General features: G+C 37.1%; 1 long non-coding RNA gene across 1 annotated transcript; it reads left to right on the forward strand.

The window, feature by feature from the left end:
- Nucleotides 1-22,158, forward strand: LOC144215766 (uncharacterized). The gene is made up of 2 exons (XR_013330498.1): nt 1-145; nt 21,031-22,158. It is a non-coding gene; the product is annotated as an uncharacterized LOC144215766 (long non-coding RNA).
- Nucleotides 22,159-22,172: the final 14 nt, after the last annotated feature.

A 22,172-nucleotide genomic window follows, 5' to 3' on the forward strand; every position in this document is an offset into this window, starting at 1 on the left:
AGAGGTTGCAGATAAGGATACATCATACTTTCCAGACAGTGCATTTTGCAAATTAAGTGAGACTATGGGATCAAAAAGGAATTCTTTGTATGGAGCCCAAAATCAACAGCAGGCCGCTTGTGTTAACAACCCCACACAGAAGAAGGTAAGAATTCATTTAACAGTATTATTTGTGTGCTAAGATTACTATTTAAAAGTTCATTGTAAATAGTTTAAAGCTAGCTGATGCTGCTTTTGGGTTCTATCAAGACCCATTTAGTTGGGCTACGGCACCCCCGGGACTGTTATAAGAAGAGCAGCTTGGATTGAGGATTGAATATGATGTAATGATGTATTTTTTTTTATTGACACTTGAGTGGAATTCATCTTTCTATTTTATATATAATTCACCAGCAACAACATCAGGTGATTGCAATTTGTCAATTATTTATTTATTTTTACTTTTTATCATTCAATCAACTCTATTTTGTGGCTGTATTTTGCAATGGTGGAGAAGAGCATTTTCTCATACAGAGATTTTCTCAGCTGTCTAAAGTTTTTATTTTTTTGTTTTATCCAGATAAGAAGCAAACTCGGTACTGATTTCTTATCTGTTTGATTTAAAAATTGCTGCGCACTTACACATCTCACTAACTTATCTAAACCTAAAATGCAATGTTTGTACTTGTATCTTTGATAAAAGACACATTTTGGGGATTGTAAAAAGCTTCACCTGTGTTTTGAGAACAAGGAAGTGCTTACAATGAACAGGAAGTTTCAGGCACTCCTCAAGTGCTCATGGGAGAAATTTATCTCAAACTAGTGAAGTCCAATTTTAAGTAATCACTGAGAACAGTCATGCATAAACTTTCTGCAATATTTTTGACTATCCAAAGAAATACAGTTGGGTTCACTGAAGGATTATAATATTAAACAGATGTACTAACCATAATATCATAGGTTTTATGATGTAGGACTGTTTTAATTCCACCCACTGTGGGATTATTCAAGCAAAGTACGTAGGTGGAAGCATGACACTGACGCAGGAGTTCCACATTCACCCTGGCCTCAGAGAATTATACAGAGAGGTCGTACATGTGGGGATTACAGGCTTCATTTGCGTTGCACGTACTTTCCTTTTCATTTCATTTTCCCTACAGCTTATCCTCACAAGGGTCACGGGCGGTGCTGGAGCCTATCCCAGTTAAATACGAGCACCAGGCGGGGGACACCCTGAATTGGTAGCCGGCCAATTGCAGGGCACAAGGAGAACCATGCACACTCACACCCATATAAATGATTTCAATTGTCTTTTGCAAGGGTATGGATTGAAATTAAAAATAATTAGGATAAATATACATACAAAAAGTGTTAGGCATTGCAAAACATGATGAAATTAATAATAGTATAGCTTGTAATAGAATATTTTTATACTCTTGGGACCTTCAGCCAAAATGGTCAATTTGTTTATGTAGATTTTGTTCAGGGAAATTAAATTATATAGATAAAATATTGATATTTTAATTCAATCAATCCTTTGAGGAGCAAACTGTAAATAAGTGTCCTCATAATCCCTACTTTTAATCAGTAATATTTAAATGCCCTAATTGATCTCATGGCCTAGTGTGATTTTTAAGTGAACTAATTACTGGGTTTTTTTTAAATCTACATTCAAACATCTTTTATTTATAATGTCGGAAAACTGCAATGTACCATCACAGTTTATATCCCTTATTCATCTTCAATAATCGAGCATTATCTTTGATTTGTGTTGACTTCCTATGCCTGCAATTCCGCCCCAATTCAAGTTTGGCATTTATATTACATTGTCTAAGCAACTTCTGAATATTCTAGCAGACACACTACAGTCTTTGGAGCAATTCAATGTTCATGAGGAACTTTTTCTTTTTATAAATGACTTTGGTACCAAGACACATCAGTCAGGAAGAAAGAGGAGACAGTAGGTTGCCTTGTTTTTTTCCTTTTCATCAAAAATCTAGAAAAAAAGGATGCAATAGAGGAGTCAGCACAATTTATGTTCTTGCTCTTACACTTCCTCACTTCACAGCATTTGTCATGTCAGTCTTTTTTTTCTCTGTGTGTGTGGGGGGTTAATGGGGGGTTGTGGTGGCAACCAACCCTAAATGGCTTTAGGTGAGAAGTAGGGAGCTGGAGGAGTGCCAGACTTTCTAACTTGGAGAAATGAGGGTCAACTGCTGGTGGCTGCATTTGCTTTCATTTATTTTATAAGATGAAAGATGGAACTGGACCTTCTCTGATTGCTACACTTGACTCTATACACGCTCACCCCTGTAACCATGATAAAGGGCAAGCACAAAGCTTTCAGGGAATACAAATCGAATAAACAATGTTTAATGCACCCTGTCAAATGGCAACAAACATTCGAAAGCACAAGTGAGATAACGAGTGTCACAGCTTTAAAAGCACTTTGCCACCTCACTGTTTGAAACAACTACACCACTAGGGGTGTCCCGATTGATATATTTTTGCATACAAGTCACCTGATTTTGTGAAACCGCCGATAAAGTCCCAATCCGATAATTCCAAAATAAAGTGAGCGGAAAATAGCACTTACAAATGTATTTTTATTGGAAATTGAATAAAGCCATCCAACATTAAAACCATATAACAGGGTGATTAGCAAAAGCAATTTTGTCACAAATTAGAAAAAAATACGAGTTTTTAAAAATGTGATGTTGTTTTTACCCGATTCCGGTTCTCTGGTCTGAGAATGAAGTCTAACACATTTCTCTTGTCATATTTTCAGTCCCGTTGACAAAAAGCAATTTATAAAATGCAGCTGTAAAAGACATTAAATGATGTCAGAGAGTGGTGGTGCATGTACAGTACACCCGTGCACACACTGCAGGCATTTAATCGACCCGCACGATCTATATTTGTCACAGCGTGACGTCTAAAGACAAGTTATCACTGGAAAAACAGCTTCAGTTATTGGAATGAAAGACTGATTTTAGACCTTTTTGCTACACAGGATGTGAATCATTCTTGGGGAATAAATAGTATGCTACAGTTGTTCAAAATATAGCATCCCAGAATAATACTAAACTTTCAGTAGAACCTTTAAAGCTAAAAAAAAATGGGGTTTAAAAAAATCCTCATTTACTATAGGGCAGGCATAAGGTCACCAGCATAAAACCTATACAATGCTGAGCTGCCAAGCAGCTGACATAAAAATCAATGAAAAACAGAAAAACCACAAAACAAGTACGACCAGGAAGAAAACTGGTGCTAAACAGCCATATTACAATTGGTAAAACACTTAATGTCATTATTTACAGTAACTTAAGACACACGTATACTAATAAATATGTTGCCATCACCTTTCTGATAAAATGATCATCTCAACGGAGTGTAGGACCTAGGAGAGGGTGCATGCCTTAATAGAAAATACAAAGTATGTAGAAATTTTATTGGTTTTATCTAGGAATATAATATTTAAATTGGGAATGTGAGCCCCAAAAACATGATTTTTTTTATTTTTTATATTGTCATTCCGGCAGCCTTGTGAGTGTGCCTTTCATATGTTGATTTTACAGGCTGTTAAGTGGCCACTCAGGTAGAGGTATAATACATATTTTGTAACTCCTCATAGAATTTTTTTGTGTTTGTTTGTTACTCTCTCCTGATTGTTTGAAGAAATTCTTGTAGGACTCCACTGGGGTCACATTTGTCTTTTATTTTGTTTCATTTTCCTTCTAACAAGGACAGAAAGGGCAACACAGTCGTGGGTGGCAGGATTTTTGGTGTGCATATAGGTACAGCAGTATGCTCCAAGTAAATATGTAGTTAAACAGCCATAAACATTAACATTTAAACAGGAAGCTTGCTTGTGTTCCATCAAATTTGCTTATTGTTAAATATTAAAAAGGTATAGGGCTGCTGTGCCCTCTTAATAATCCTGTACACATTCTTTATTGTTTGGACTGTTTCACATTTACATTAGCAGTGGAAGCAAATACAGAGTGACAAATATTTACACAGGCTAATTTTACAATCACCACTGCTTATTCATAAAGGAGTGTAAATTAAAGTAGGCCGACAGGTCGCAGTTTGCATCCATTTGTGTGTATAGTCTACAATAGGGAATAAAATGGCGGGTGGACAACTGTGGGTGTTCTTTTTTCGAGCAAAATAGTCCTCAATGCAGGTGGAATCATCATGTCTGTCCATGTTGGGGTGTTTGTGTGTTTTTATGTTTGCGGGGGTCCATATCTGTGCTTGAGGATGGGTAATCATATTGGACTTGTGTACAGAATGTGTAGCGTATGTAATGTATGTGTCATGCTCAAACTCATAATGGCTAAGTCCTTTATGTTGACCCAAGTGACTCCTTGTCTGCGTGTGTGTTGCCCACTCATTATTGGCGGATGCTCGTGGGCTTCAGCAGTGATCCCGATGGCAAACACTCTCCATTAGTCTCTGTCACTGAGTGTCTGAAGTTACACATCTCTGCACCCAAGAGTAGGGCTGCCACTTCATCATGTGTGCATAAAGTCTCTAAAGAAGGCCAATTAAATGCCACAGGGCTTATCCTATGATCCTCTGTCCATGGCATTTAGCAGAGGGATGCTATAGGATATGTGACCATGTGAGTGAAGGGACAATTATTATATTTATATGTAATTAGGGGGATGTCATGCATGGCAATTTGTGAGAATAGTAGATTATATGATCAGAGAAGCAGGCATAAAGGTCAAACATAACAGACACAATGCTGTGCACTTTTTATGATGTTGTGATGCCATAAAAGCTGGTGCAATTAGCTGGGAAGGTTTTTTCAATCATTGAATTTCGAGAAATTATGAAATCTTCTTTACACTCTCAAACAGCTCTGGTTGTGTGTTCATTTCTTTTGTCTTAATTTAAAATTTTGCTTAACATTATGAGACACTATGGATTGTGAGAAACACAAACAATATTGGGCTGGAGAGAGTTGGAATAAAAATCACCGTTTAATTTACATTTTTATTGAGGATTGCAGGTGAGTTGGAGTGTAGTGAATAAGGCAGGTGGGCTTATTGGGATTTCACAGTCTTTTCTGCAGTAAGTATCATTGTTTAGTAAAATAAAATACTTTGTTTTCAATCCAAAACTTGTTGTTACACATCTGAGATTTATTTTACCGACTGGAAGGTCACAAGTTTCAGTAAAATTGCATGAAATTATGGATGAATAATAGCTTTTTCACTCCCAACTATTTTATTTTAGTAGAAGAAACCTTCCTCTCTTTTTTTTCCCATTTATCACCTCTAACCTTTTTCTTTCTGTTCTTACCTCATCTTGTGCGCTAGCCACTTAACAGCAAAGAAAAATTAGGCCAGAGTGGTGCTGTGCCTACTGGCTGTCTGACTGCCCTGAACCCTTTCACCTGTCTGTGCTTTTCACCCCTTCTTTTTGGGGTTGTAGGTTGAACATTCACTTTGAATTTTAAAAAAACTAATTTGCATATTGTCCACAGAGAACCAAAAGCCACTTAGGAAATATTGAAGATATCTTTTTAAGCCAGGGAAGGCTGAACAAATTTAGAGTTATAAATGAAATATATTCTGGTGAGCTGCCCTTTGGACAGTTTGAATGTTAAAATAGATAGGTCAGGATAATGAACTAGCCTTTGACAGTAAATAGTAGGCAACTGGTGTAAATGTAAGTCGGTTGACCATCAAATAGGCCAGAAGATAAAAGGAATCACTTGGTTTAATCACAGCTGTTCTGCTTAGTAAAGCCTCAACCTGTGTTTTAGGTAATGTAGTGCACTTACTCTGTGACACTAAGAAAATGTCTGCTCTCAGTGCCAATTGCAGTTCAATTACACGCACATTATGTTGTCTATGTCAGGGGTGGCCAACCAGTCAGAGACCAAGAGCCACATTTTTTACCGTGTTACCGCAAAGAGCCACATCACACAGATTTATTGTAAATGTCACACACCAGAATAGTAATGACATAAATTGACTCCTACAGTACTAACAGCACAGGCCAGTCATTATCAACAATGAACATTGTGTGCACTGTCTCACACAGACAAACTCTCAGTTCAACCAAGTCCACAAACAAAAATATAATAATTTACAATAGCGTTTTTCTTTTACTATGCATGTTACTTAGTGGGACTTCTGTCATAAAATCAGAGCCTATTTTTGCGCAACATTCGCTCCTTGTGAGCTGTCATTTATTATGAATGGCTTTTAACTAGCGCGCCCACCACGTGGGTGTACACCTCGCTCTCCTATTGGCTGCTCCCGGCTGAGCACTCTCGCCTTGGTCTGCCTCGCAGGGGGTGTGGCTTTTTCAGCCGACGCTCGATCTTTGGGATACTTTTTGTGTGCGCGACGCCGTTCATTGTCGCTTCTGGTTCACGGGAGCTCTCCCACTCTGTTAAAAACGTTTACTCAAATGACCTTGCTCCTACTGGGAAACTTTGAGGTGTTTTTATCCCAAGCACATGCGTATTTGACGAAAATACCGTATTGAACTCAAGCGAAGCGCACACGCAAATAAAACACAAATACAAACTTTGATATGGACGTAAGAGCCGCATGAAACCGGGCAAAGAGCCGCATGCGGCTCGCGAGCCGCGGGTTGGCCACCCCTGGTCTATGTGCAAGCTTATGCTGTTTCTTGCCACACCAGGAAAGCGCATTGACATGGGTCATCCCATGCATATGGTGCGTCATGCTTTTTTTGTACGAATGTCTCCATGTGGTTTCACCACTTATAAATGGAATGATGGCAGCCGCAACTCAGTGGCACGGAAAATGACTGCCAAAAGTCACGTAATTGTGTCATCATTTCCCTTCCATAACAGCAGAAGGCGCTGTTCGCTATTCAAAGGGCATCAAAAAGAGATCTTGTCAAAACCGGAAGTACACCCCGGACGTATTTGCTGTACATGCATGACGGCAGCATGGGTGAGATTATGTAAACCCACTTTACGTCTAAGCAGACCGATACATGCTTGGAGTGCACCTTTGCCCGAAGGTTAGGTTTTGTGTGAAGTTAGATGTTCCAACAGCACAATGACCTTGAATACACACTAAAGTGGTAATAGAATGGCTGAATCAGCCTGAAATGAAGGTTCAGGAATGACCTTCTCAAAGTCCTCACTTGAACGACTATTGAAAACATGAGGCCAATGGTGAGGAAGCAAGTCCATGACAGACACTGCACCAATTCTCTTAAGAGGATCAAGTGGTCAAAGATTCAACAGAATCTGCAATCGTTGCACCAATTCTGTTAAGAGGATCAAGTGGTCCAAGATTCAAAAGAATCTATTTGATAGCAAACAAAAGTGCCTAATGAAAGGGAAAATGGTCAAAGGACATGTAACTAAATGTTAGCATTGTGTTATGCATTTTTTTGACCGAGCAGATTTGATAAATTAACATAACTTAATGAAGTTATGTGACAAAGAATTATCTGTTCTAAACCCAAACCCTCTACCAGAAATAACTAGAAACCATGAAAATTGTGTTCTTTACAAGTGTATTTTAAACTTTAGACCACAACTGTAGTCCTCTTTGCAGAAGGTTTGCTAAGAATGATTTCTTCTTTTTTTAATTTAGATAGTTTAGGGGAAAAACACAAATTAGCACAGTTTTGCCGTAAACAAAAGCGACAGACTGGATGCATTCAACCTGTTAATAAATGTCTTAAATTATGACATCATTTGCATTTCATTTTCTTTTGCAATGTTTTGTATTATTTTGGCAAAACAAATTACCTGCCTTGCAGAAAAGAGGTTGGGTCTACATAAGCAATGAGGGAATCCTGCCATTGAAAAAGCGCTTTAAATAAAATAAACTGTTGATAATGATTAATAAGCAGCACCATTATCTGACCTCTTGAATTAAAATGCATTGTACTGCGCTCCAATTTGCATGTGACACCTTGCTGAACTGTGAGTGGAGGGAGTGTAGTTGGGGTCTTTGATAATTCCAGTATATCCTGTGACCCTGAGGCACAGTTTGAATGGCAGTCACGTTGCATTGAAAATAAAGATAATAATAATGAGGTGGCAATGGGGTGAAACTTGCAGCTTTTTAACCCTGCAGAATGAATGATATCATTACAAAGTTTGATTTACGGGAACATTAGGTCATTCCAAAGGAGCTGTGCTTGTCGATTACACATTGAAATTTTTTTTTGTCATAAGTAGGCTTTTATCATTATTTCAGGGAGGTGGGAAAAATGGCATCTTTTTATGTGGAAGGGGATTATGTTCTTTTACTTTTTTTACTCTAATTGCTAGTCTTTCTGTTTTGTTGTATTGTACATTATAGTTATTATACATTAATATAGGGCACCAGGAGCATCACATGGAGATCCATCTGTGCTGTAGACATTTATACTCTATGGAATATTTCAAATAATTCTTCTTATACGAGTGCCCAGGGCTATGTACCCCATAGTACTCTTTCCTTTACTGCAAAGCATTCTCTCAAGTGGGTAAAAAAAATAATAGCGTATTTTTTTAAAACACAGAATGCTCAAAACCACAAAAGAGCAAAGGACAATTGTACAGAGATATGTTGTATATATAAGCAAATGTTCCATGGACCATTCAAAGGATTATTATTAGTGAATTTGTGTACTTTTTTCACGTCTAACAGGTGTAAATAATACATGTAGAGGAGAACGATAACATTCATGAGATGATAATGTAGTCTGACTATTTTAATTTTACTCATCATTTCCATTCATTCTTTTTATTTCTTGTATACAAGATGGTGGTTATCATAAACAATAACTTTCAGTATTATTTTTAGTAGTTGCATATCCAGTCACAGTAAAAAAAAAAATTCGAGTGTATGTATGTGTGTGATAGCACTAATTGTGTGACATGCATGAGCAATTGCACCAGGAGAAGGAAAGTGTATCAAACTTCAGTAGACCTACAGACTAAATCTCCCATCCTATGACATTGGGTGTTGTTAAGTAAGCTCAAGCTCACCCCAAGCTCATTATATAAGGTTGCGTGTGATCAATGGCTGTATGCTTTCCCAACAAGAGACAGAATTTTCCTGCAGATAAAGTAGCTCATGCGGAGTGCCAGCAGCATTAAAGTACTCGAGGTAGAAAAGGATTGGGCTGATATTGCATGCAGTTTGATTAAATCATATGAATTATGCACAAAAACTTGTTCCTAATGGCAAATATGATCTCGTGAACTTTATTTGACTGTTTTTTAAATTTTTTTACGGTGTTTGATATAAACTTTCTCCCTCATTCCATACCTTAACTTGTCTATAAAAAAAAATGTGGAGCTGATGGGAAGAGCCATATTGAATGTTGATGTGTTTTCTTTTCGCTCCCTTAACATTGAATGAGCACAATGAATTTCAATTAGAAATTTTCACTTTCAGTCCCTAAGGTCGAATGAACGTAAAAGTCTGTGGAGGATTTGGCATTTAAAAAATGTCATTTTCCCCAATGGAAAACTAACAAGTCATCTCTGTTTTTAAGAAGGCACTTCAATATGTTCAGCTTTTCTGTGAATCTCTGTCTCGCTCTGAGGCCAAACTATACTCACAAGAAAATGTCATCTTGTCAAATTGGCCTTCAAATTCCTGTTTATTATAAATATAACGAACCAAACAGCACACTTAAAAGACGCATGGACTCCACCAGTTAAAACTAGACGACATGATTTTCAATATGCATAGTTGCAATTGTATTGGTCAAGATCATTAAATACTAGCCAGGTAAGCCAAGTAAATATAAATGTATGTTTGGGTGATTTTATTTCTCAGAAGCATATAACTATTAGCTTATCTACAATGGCTTACATGTAAAAAAATAACTGCTTCCTAAACTTAATGACCAATTTGGGCAATCTTCAGCAGCAAAAACTGAAATCAAGCATTTCTTGTAAGTCTTGCACATCACTAAGCAGCCGATTTCTTCCCAAATTATTTTGTTTGCTTTGTTATGTGGATTTTGAGTCTTTACCAGTCTTTAAAAAGCCATGTCACATCTGTACTTTGAATGTGTAAAAACAAAACCTTCATTTTGTCTTATTTGAGAAAGGTTTGAGTGTTTATATTAAGTGTATTTCAGTTTGAAGTTGTGGCCTATATTTACCTTAAGGATTTTCAGATAAAGATCAGAATTATTAGTTCTATCAAACACGGTAGATTGTCCAGTCTGGAGCAACCTCAGACCATTGTGCTAACAACACAAACTTAAAACTTGTGGTGCATTCTAGTCAGCTGTAAATCAACAGGGTTTTTTTTTTGTTGCCTGGGACAATTTTGATAAGTCGCTTCTTTATTTCTGAGTCATGATGAATGCTGACCTCCATTTTGGCAAAGGAGCTCTGCAGTTGTCATTTATCCTTTGAGACCGCTGGGTTGAGTCGTCACTGTGTTCTTGGGATTTTTTTAGTAGTGCAAACCCTCCTGGAGAAATTCCCCAATCTTTCATGTTTTCACAATCCATGGATAATTGCTCTCTTGAGAGTTTCAAAGCTTTACAACAAAAACGTTAAAGCATTCAAGAGGATGAGTTCAAATATTTTTTCTGTTCTATAGTTTTTGGGATTGTGGCTTCTCTCAGTCTGCTTTTTGTCAGACAGGTCCTATGTTAATCAATGATTCTAAATGAAATTCTTCTTGATTTCTGTTTTAACAAAATGATGAGTATATATATAATATATATATTAATTTCTCATGGTAAGGTCCATCAAGGCAGGTTGGGGCAGGTTTCTCATATAACAATTTTTAGATTAAGCAGAAAAAGAAGATTCGCACGTCCGCCTTCAGGTCTGAGATCAAGTGTTTAATATTCAGTGGTCTCTGTACTTCTTTACGAAGTTTGCATGTTCTGCCTGCACCTGAGTTTTATCCCATATCCTAAAAACATCGATGGTAGGCTGGTTGAACACTCTAAATTGCTCCTTGGTATGATGAGTGTAAGTGTGACTCCACACAGTGAGCAGACTGACCTGGGATCATACCCTCGACCCCCTAGAACTGTGCAGCTGACGTGCTAACCACTCGGTCGTCATAAATAAGATATGCAAAGAAATTTTCAAAGGCATACGTCGTCAAGATGGGCGATAGCAAGACTCGTGAACACTTTGATAGCAGCAGGCTTCTTTTCACTCGCACTGGGAATAACTTTCTTGGAGGAAAATGATGATAAGCAAATAATAAACTTCATTACGAGACTAAGAAAAACTCAAATCACGTGTTAGATCTCTTCAGGAATTAGGGTTTAAGGACATTCCTATTGGAACAACTCTTGGAATTTAATTTATGTGAAAAGATAAAATTTTCCTGTTGAGTTAACCTGAATATTTCTGAAGTAGGGACATTTTAAAGTAGAGGTACCACTGTAATGACAATTGGGGAATAGAAAAAGGTTTACTATTAGTTAAATCCGATTATGATTTCTATATATATATATATATATATATATATATATATATATATATATATATATATATATATATATATATATATATATATATATATATATAAATGAGGCATAGATGTAAACCACACTCCATCTATCTCCCCTCCCTTTCTCGCTCCCTCAGTCTGCCTTCGTAGGTTCACCTATTCAATACATTGACATTAAGGCTTAGCTTCTCAGCCAAACCATTCACCCCGTGCCTGACTGCAAAGTTAACAAGATAAATGATGTCATTAATCCACTATCGAGCAAGGCCCACCAACCATTGTGTGTGGCCACTCAGAAACGGCACAAACAATATTTCATTGAGTAGCTGAAAGAAGCACTGTAGCACAGCAATTTCAACGATATAGGAATGATGTTTGTTGATGGATTATATTCGCTGCAATGGACTTTTTTTTTTTATAATCCCTGCCAAGTGTTTATGATGCTCCCCTACAACTAGTAGAAGGATTTTGACTTCAAACATGTTCATCATCATTGGCGAACATATCATGACTGGCCGACAATGTGCCTCGTGGCATTACATTTTTTTTACATATATTCATAGTGTTCTATTTCACAGTTGTCAAAAACTTCAGGAAAATTGCATTTAAAGTCTGTGTCAGAAGAGCCTGGTTGGAGAATACGATTGAATGAGAAGTTTGCTAGTACAAATGTATAAAATGTGCTTGCATGAACAGGGGACTATAGCACAATCTGAAGTCTAGTATTATACTAAGAACATGTGGGTGTGCTTGGTGTGCAGGAAATTGACTTCTATAGTTTTATTTGCGTGCCCGGTGAGAAAAATAGTGACATGCTGTGGTGCACGCCAGTAAGGAGGAGTTTTAGAGTGGGAGATGATAATTTTGCATGGCAAGAACGCAAACATATTTGAAAGATTGCAGTTTGTGGCACAGTGCGTGATCGAAGCTGACACAATTTGCCGCCAATTAGAGCAGCTCCTCCCATTCAATTAGATTCATGCGGCTCTACGTACATGAAAGGAATATTATCCCTGCCTTTGCCGTGAGGCAAATGACGGCATAAGCGGACACTTTCTTGAGCTGGTGATAAACTTTGCAATGAAGACGTATGTATGTCTGCGGGTGGCTTCTTGAGTGGGTTGTAACTTCTCGCATTATGAACATGACCGCAGACCTCGTGAATCAAAACCCACATGGGATTATTGTGTGATCAGATTAATGAATGTAATGGATTTAATGAACCGGTTTTTACAACAAGTTAGACGTTTTGATGTCCATTGTTCATAGGATGAGTTTTCTTTGGTTCAAACGTGAAGTTTATAAGTTTATAAAGCTAACAATGGGACTTTAGTAAGTAAAACATAATAAATAAAACCTTGATTTCAATCAGATTGAACACCCTTGAAGACTTAGACAAACAAAACTTCCCAAAGACACTTTTTTTTATGAAAACCTGCCTAGAATCGTGAATTACATTTATCCACTTAAATATGGCACTCATGTCTAGGATTCAGTAAAGGAAAAAATCCTGAACATCTACCAACTGCCATGGACATCTAGAGAACAATCTAAGACAATAAAATGTCCAACAGTGTGTCATCAATCATCTTTTTGAAAGGGAATTCAACTTTTAAACTGCAATTTAGGAAGTTGCACTGAGTCATTCCCCAGTAATGTTATTGCAAGAAAAATGTCATTAACTGTCACCAGCAAAAGAAACAGGCAAAAGAAGTATAAGAATAAGTTATAAGAACATAGAAGCACATTCAAGTCGTTAGTAATTCCATAAAAAATTCTTTAAAAAGAATGAATTCCAGTTACCTGAGCTGACCGGCCTCTCACCATTCCAAAATAATAGAAATAAATCATGACTGTCCATAGATACAATAAACTTGATATAGCCCCTGTCTGAATGCAGATGGTCGTAGTAATTACAGTCGGCAACAGTCAGTGCTAATAAATGCAAAAATGTGAAAAAGGCCAATTTCACTGTTGCTACGGAGTCTGCAGGTGATTGGCATCTCAGAACTGAGGCAGAACTGAAATCCTTCATCATCATTCATCATGTGGCTTCATCCATAGTGATGGAATATGCATACGTATAGACACTCAAGTATGGCAATCAATAATCCAGCACACATAAGGAATTATGGGAATTTACTTTCTCGTAACGTGCTTCTCTCCCCAGTCCATGAGAAAAAATAAGGTTGTTAATATGAAAAAAGGGATTAATATTATGAGAATACATTTATATTTTAATGAAAACATGAATGTTTGAAGAGAAAAGCTTGTTATTATGAGAGTAAGGTAGACTTTTGTACCAAAAAGTTGTGAATACTCATTCATTTTCCAATCTGATTATCCTCACAAGGGTCAATAATGTAACTTAACATGAATTTTAATGGACATGCTAGTGGAAGTCAACATTAATATATCATTTGATTGGATCGAAGAAATGGCAAGTCACATTACCATTATGGGATAGATAAGACGAGGCTAATTTACATAAATGTGTGATGAATTGGAATACAAATTTGAAGATGGGTCAAAGAAGGCGACCACGAGTCCAGAGAAATTCTACCTCCAAACTGAAGGCGGAATCACCAATACATGGCACAAGTGATGAATAATTTTGGTTGGAAAAATTATGACAACAAAGTTCTAGTTTTACTTGATAAATAGGCAATTTCCACATGAAGTTATATTTATTTATTTTATAATTAAGTATTTATGTTACAAAAAAAAGCTTATCCATGACCTTATCTGCATGGCCCTCAAATCCTCTTCGGTAGTCGACCTTATTAAGACAAGACAGACAGCTGGAGACAACAACAGTTCACCTTTAGCAGCTCATATACAGCTGATAACCTCATACATGAGGTTCTTATACGCCTTAAAACACACACACGCACACAGTCAGAATCATAACTTTCAAGTGACACTTGAGAGCTCACGCGCGTTGATCGTCTTGACATTATCACACGAGCCGCAGCTCTATTGATTGCGATGTTGCTCTCGGAAGAGCGGGTTTTCTATTTTCACTTCACTGCAGCGTTAGAAAAAAAAAAACCCTCATTGAAACTAGTTGTTGTCCATTGAGACATAATTTCATTTTAGCTGAGAGATGTTGATCCTTGGCAAAGTTCAACGATAGATATGACTCACTTGTTTGGCTCCTTGAAGACTTCCCTTCCTCAATCGAAGTCATTTGAATTTAGAACATACCTCATCTCTAGTGATGGTCAAATACTCATGGCACTTTTGACGCTCTCGGCAGAATAAGAAAAGCATACAAATAGACCTAAGACGTCACAAGTACCCGTGGAAAGAAATTCAAGCATTCTCCAAGTACTCAATATCCTTCCATTCCAATTTAACAAGGCTGAGCAATTTTGGAAGCATGAGAGTGATTTGAATAAAGAATTTTAGCTTTCTTCTTGGCTACTGTAGTTCGCGTGAGGGATGTGGGAGCCTAAAAAATGATCTTCATTCATTCAGTCATCTTCCGTTTCGCATATCTTAACGATAGCAGGAGCTTATCCCAGCTACATATTGGCAGTAGGCTTAGTACACCCTAAATTGTTTGGCAGCCAATTGCTCTGCTCAAGGCAAGAAACTACTCGCTAACAATTTATCGTGGTCAATCGTGTTTTTGCAGGCTTGGAGGAATATATTTTATACAATTTACCAAATGCAGTGATATTTTTTTTTTTGATTCTGCTTGTCCAATGAAATGTTTAATTTTGTTGAGTTCCAGGGCTTCTTAGTCTTCATGTTCTGCAGGGTGACACCATTCAAAACTGGCTTTGAGCAAGGTGCTGATACGTCAATATTTAGGTAGTACATTTCCATATGACAAATATACGCTGCTTCCAACATCCAATTTGGTGAATTGTCTCCGCTTCATATATCTACTCAAGGACAGCTTACAGGATTTAAGCAGGTTTTACTGGGCAGAGCCTGAATGAATCAAATGCAAAATCAATATGATTTAAATCACTCTGCCTCACTACAGGATGTTAAGAAAATTCAGTTCATATTTTAAAGCATAGGGAAAATTATATGTTCAACGCAAATTTTCCATCTGACATATAGGTTGATGATCATTTCCTACATTGTCAATTACTTTTCAATCTATAACATTTTAAATTAAAGTCCTTTTTCCACCTCACCCTTTTCACTGAACTTTTTAGAGGTAATTGTTCAGAGAGCATACGTTTTAAGATCCTTAAGTGCCTTTTTTCACATGAGCATTAAGGGCTTATGCACATATAGTACGACATAAATTGCCATGCAAATGCATTTTCCCATCAGCACAAGCCTCACTGCATGTGTCTTGAATTTGACAGCCAGGTCTATACTAAACTAGATGTACACCAGCACCAAGCAATTGTGTCTGATGTTGTGTAGAGAAGAAAAACTACAACAAAAAGGAAATTAAGGCATCTATGAAACACAATGAACGTCACAGTGTGTGCACAGCAGCCAAGTGTTCTGCCTCCCCTCTTTGACACTTGGTCCTCATAACAGCACAGGCTAAGATGGTGACATTTCCCAATAGGGATCTTCAGGCACGTGCCAAAAATTCCAAGATTATGGGGGATGAAGACACATTTTCCAGGAGTGTTACTTTTTTTGTGGATTGAGTAGGAAAATAGCAAAGTGTGTCTAATGCTTCCAAAAAAAGACAACATTAGAAGATTGTACATACTGTTTTGCTTCGTGATAAGATGGTAGCTTGTGGGAAAAAAAAGAGAAATTACGGATGGTTGGAGGGCATCCATTATTCACTATCCAGGTGGCACACACAAAAGGTGGGAAAGGAAGCCCAGCAGTTTTTTTGCGAGTGGAAAAAAAGAAGGCTGAATGTAAACCAAACACACGCGAGGATGGACAAGAGCTGCATGGGGCAGGCAGTTGTTACAGGAAATGAACTGAAAGTCCATCTTGCAAATGTACTTCTCGACTAAATAATCCCAGCGTGTGTGTAGCCTGTAAGCAACAAGATGATTGTAAAAATGGGGAGAAAAAAAAACAGTTTATTTTCAGCACTCTTTATGTTAAAAAATAGCTGAGGAAATGCTTTAAATTACAAAATATGAGTATTTATATAGTGAAAAGAAAATATATTTTCTCAACTATCACTGTTAATATGTATACTTGACTAATTTTATTTACTGGTCATAACTATTGGGACACCCCAAGTCGAAACCTTTGGCATCCTAAAGGGTCTTTAAATGATGGTCACTTTTTTTCTTGGGAAAATAAATTGGTATTCATGTTCAATAATACAATAATGTAGAAAAGAGCAGTCACAAAAACAAACATCTATTTGTACTATAGCCTCTTTGTATTCATATCGTTAAAATCTATTTCAGAGACCCGAGCATAAAAAATAAAGGAGTTAGAGCCGAGGATCGTGATCAGTGGTTAAATTGAGATTTGACAGGATGGGGCATCCTCATAGTAGGAAAAAAATGTATTGTGACATGTTGCAGTCAAAAAAACTATAGTATGCATTTGTACTCTGACCTATATTGTTGACGTTTCTTTTGTCAACTGGCCACATTATCAACTGACCTTCTCAACTTAGATTTCTTTACTTATTTGATTGCAATCCACTTGTCTTGAAGAGGCCACACAAAAGAGGTGACACGCTTTGCATTTTTTAGTTGAAAGCAATGCTGTCAGCAATTGAAAATATTATTATACATTACATGGGTAACAGAAGATTTAGATTTTGTGGTAATGTGGCACTAGTATTGGCACAACTTTTAGTTTTACTCAACACCTTTTCTATTTGATTTGTCGTAGTTTTGGAGGTAGAATTTTGCTGGAATTACCAGAAAGCCTTGGAGAGGCATTTTTGCCCTTCAAGTGGCTACTCCTTAATGTTTAATTCATGGTTTGTTGCAGTATATGATATCCCACATACGTTTTAACAGAATGTGAAGTGCAATCTAATCCCGTGCAGTAACATCCTCCAGTACATCCACTGCACTGCAGCGCAATCCCAACACCATGTTTATGCTCCATCTAGTAAATACTTCATTATCTGCTGAGCTACAAAGTACACTTTTGAGGTGCAAAAATATTGCAGCCTTAAGTACTGTAAATCATCAAGTGAATTACTATCATAACACTGAATGTATTTATAATGAGATATGTGGATCACTTTTTTTGTTTGATGGTTTGAAAGTAGCGTGGGTTCTGTTTGGTGGATTATTGCTCATTTGGCCAGTATTTATGATTTGCTTTGTTGTTTCAATGTTGTCTAATTGATTTGTTAGCTAGTGTGGTTGATGTCTGATTTGTTAGCGTTCTAGTTTCATAGGTTTGTGCTTTCAATGGTGTGTAAATTGTATTTTTGGTGAACTGTTTGTTTAATTAGTAGGTCAGTGCTTAGTTGACAGGTAAAATGCACAACCAATATGATTGTTATTTGGTTTAGTTATTTGTTTGGTTGATTAGGATTTTTTAATATTCTTTTGTTAATCTATTTGGTGTTCTTTAGGTTCAGGATTTGTGATCACAATTCCTTATTCATGTTCAACAACAAGTGAGCATGTCCTCTGTGATTTTGAAATGATAGCATATTTTGAATTGATTTGGAGCTTACACTGTTGAGCAACTCGTTATAAAGAATGTAAATACAGCCTCTCACATTCCAATTTCATTCTTTTTTTTTAACATCCCATTTTTGACTATAGGAGAATAGTATATCCTGAGAGAAAGAAGCTTTGATTGTGAGTATTGGTGCTCCCTGCAGAAGTACTGTAAAGGGAACACAGAGAAATAGATACCAAGCACTGTAATTTGCAAAGTCTACGTTGATATCCTTCAAGTACTTTACCTACACATTACGGTGTACTTTAAAAATAAGAATCTAGGGAGATGATCCATGTGTGATGCTTGTCTAACTATGTTATCTACCTGCTTTGAGAAGGAGGTGCATAGCAGGAGGAGGAGGATCATAAAGCTCCGACCTCGAGTGGGTCTTAGGAGACTCATCCAGTGTTCTCTATATTTCAAATACATCAACTAGGCTCAGTATAGAACACTTTTCTGCTTGCACATGTACTCGAGCATCCATAATTTAAAAGCACTTGCGTTGATGTATTTACATGGAGAATGAGGGACCGTTTGGGGTTTAGTGAGAGTAAATAGAAACATGGGATTGAAATTGCAGTTGTCTTACTCTTCCAGCAATGTTCGTTTTCCTATAACTTTGAAGCTAACTCATATTTAAATAAATAAATCAAAACCCGAAAGAGGATTCCAACAAAAGTCTGGAAAAGGGGATCGTCCTTTGAGGGCATCAAAGATTAACAGAGAGGAAAAGATGTTTGAAATGGAAACCAGCAGAGCGCTGAAGCATAAAGCAATCGAGATGATGACCCCGAGATTGACTCTAGAGCATCTTGGATCAGACAGCATTGAGAATATCAATGATTACAGCTTTGATATTCTACAATCAACCATAGAAGTCCCTTTGACATCAGTTCTCTCCAATTAGATTGGCCCAGTCATTTACTCATTTTTTTTCATTGTTATTCCTGCACATTCTCACAAGGATTGTAGGGGTGCTGGAGCCTATCCCAGCTGACTATATGGGCAAGGAGAGGGGGGCACTACAAATGCAGGTGCAGCCATTATTTGATAAATATGACGTCAGTCACGCCATGTTAATATTGATACGCTTGATGAGACGGGTGCAAAATTGCGAAAAATAGTCACACACACTCTTAATTAGAACTGTATTTGCTCTACATGTCACTGTCTCTTTCCCTTTACGTCTACAAAATTTACTATACTATAGCCTGTACGCAGTGCCATGTATAACTATATAAAGCCTCAGCTTGCATGCAGACTCCATTCTCACTTTGTCACTTTAATCCTATCACATTGCTCAGGCTCTTTGTCAGCCCCTCTTTCTGTGTTTTCTTTATCTGACACATTTTCTTCTCATCTCCAGATTCAAACATACTATTGAAGCTATATCGTAGGTGTGTGAGTGACTTTGCATGCTTGAACATCACAAAGGAGAGTGCGGAATATGAGATGTTGGTTCCAGGGTTTCTGTCTATATTCTATACAGCGGATTAAGAAAAGAGAACAGGCAGCTTGCCAATATGATGTCCTAATTCTGCTTGGAGTACAGTAGGAAAAATTGAATGCAGCTTCTGGAAAGGCAAAATACAAAATCAAAAGAAAAACAAGACCTAAAATGGGAGGAATATAAAAAGTATTGTTTTTTGTTTTTTACAATGTATTGTAATTTTAAATTGGTATGAAAAATATTACAAGTTGATAATATCCCATTTTAGCGCAAAAAGTAATGATGGTGTAATGCAATTCAAGAGTCAGAACATTGAATGAATAAAGTAATGTAAAATAAAGGAAAAGAAAGGTAAATTAGGCTTTTAAGGTTAAGGTAGCCACATTAAGATATAGTATACGCTAGGGACACCATGTTTACAGTTATATTTGCAGGACACAATTCGGGTGACTGTTTCTGTCATATAGCTGGAGTTTGCAATTCCCTGTTGTTTGTTTTCCATTCCAAAATGAGAAGTGTGCTTGCCAGTTTGTTTTTTCAGTTCGTCAAACATGCTCTGAACAAATCATCCGTCACCCAGAGCCACTGCATCCATCCATCCATCACTTTCTAATACTGATAATGTTGTCCTTTACTGACTGATGTATGATAAGGTTGTTTAATTACATACCACATCATCATTCATGCATGACCGAATAATGACAACACACAAGCTCAAAAATACTAAATTGACAAACGTGGAAACAATCACACTTTGCTGACTTGAGGTGTCTGTCAAGAAAAACACATCTAAGACTCAAGAGACAGTTCAGAAGGGTGACCTAAGATAATTTTAGAATAAAGTCTAAGATATTTCAATATGAACTTCTAAATGAGTTACAAAAAAAAACCCAAATCCCTTCGTATAACATATATTTTTCGCCATACAGTGTGATGGTTTGCTATTTATGCAGTCATTTTCCTTTTCGGTGTGCATTTATATTGACTACCCTTGCTTTTTTTTTACTGAGCGATGTAAGTACATAAGTGTAGAAAAAATGATATGTTCTCTCTACTCTTTTATAGATAAAAAGAAAGAGGTTAGAAAAATAACTACATAAATAAAATATGTTCCTTTCATGTTTGCCTGATGGTCTTAAATCATTAAGTCTTCACATTTGAAGTTGCGAGAAATATTGTAATAGAGGTACAATAGCACAGCGCAAAAAAAAAAAACCTCATTGATTGCCACATAAGTCATTGTTCCTGTCGGACGTCTAGTGGAGAAAGCTCAATTAGTCCTTCCCCACCACTGTGACACAAATATCACGCAGCTGTCAATCAAAATGTGTTTCTTTATGAAGTGATAGACTCAGTAAGCAATTACATAGTGTTTTAACAAGTGTGTTTATGCAAAATTGCCAATACCAATCACTGACAAACCATCAAATGCAGCTAATGCAATGAGGACCTTGACACATCCTTTAATAAATCATCTACAAAAAGAGCATGTACATCCATCATTGTCATTTCAAAAGTAGTGGCCTTAGTACTAATATACTTCAGTGAATGTTGTGTTTTTTTAAGGGTGGAGTCATTTACATTGCATGTAAGGTGCATGACGTGTGTAAGAAGACAAAAGGAAACAATTTCCAAATTGAATTTGGTGATGTCTCCAGCACTGACTGACTGCACTGCAGATGCTGAACAATGACAGGGGATTTGAAAGTCTATCCAAATGGAGAGGAATGTTTTGGGTTTTCCCCCTCAATTAGGCTGCTTAAAGACCTTGGCTTTTGCGGACAGGCTCTGAGGCAGACAAATCAGACCTTGAAGTGAATGAAACAAGCAGCTAGTCTATATGGATCAAGCAGACAGACCCTTGGTATCTCAAAAAGCACAAAAAGGATGAGTTCATTAATTCGCTTCCTCACCTCACTGCGCACAGAAAACCCAAGTCAAAACACTCAAGGACACGGCGATGCAGGTCAAATGATAAGGGACACCACCTCACAATTCTTCCATACTGTGGTTGACGCCTTCAGGCGAATTTAGAGTAATTCAACTCGCCTACCAAACCAAAACAAAATGGGAAGGACATACCATAACTCTACACAAGAAAATCCGAAATCACAGTGGATTTAACCTTTGATCTCAGTACTGTGAGGCGGATGTTATTAGTTTTTTTCTACCAGTGGAAATGGGAAGCCTGTGTTAAAAATTTAGTCTGCATAATTGTTGTTTTTCCTACTGACAGGAATAAGCTACCATGTACACCACAGACATTTTATTTTATTTCACTCTGGAAATTGAGTAAAGGCATTGAATGCTACTCCTCAATAATTTTGTAATCTGCACAATTTCAGCACTTATTTAAAAAAAATAATATCAATAGAAAGCAACGACAAAAATAACCTCATGGTCTTTGCAAAATACAATATTTGAATTTCATACGGTTGCTCAACACGAACAAGCCAACCATAATTCAATCCGCAAACTTGAATAACAAAGATGGATTCATTTTGGCTTGTGAGGCAAGTACATTGATCACGCTGACAGACACAGCATGTGGCAAGAGGCAGGAAAATCAAAGCACAAGCCCCCGTAGTACCCTGGATACCCTCGCACCAGGGATTGTTAGCATCACCTACTGTAATTTATATTTACTACTGCCTCAGACACTCCACAAATTCAAATAAATAGTAATTGAATGCATTGCCACTGTGTTT

This window comes from Stigmatopora nigra, chromosome 22 (assembly GCF_051989575.1).
Source record: "Stigmatopora nigra isolate UIUO_SnigA chromosome 22, RoL_Snig_1.1, whole genome shotgun sequence".
Classification (NCBI taxonomy): domain Eukaryota; kingdom Metazoa; phylum Chordata; class Actinopteri; order Syngnathiformes; family Syngnathidae; genus Stigmatopora; species Stigmatopora nigra.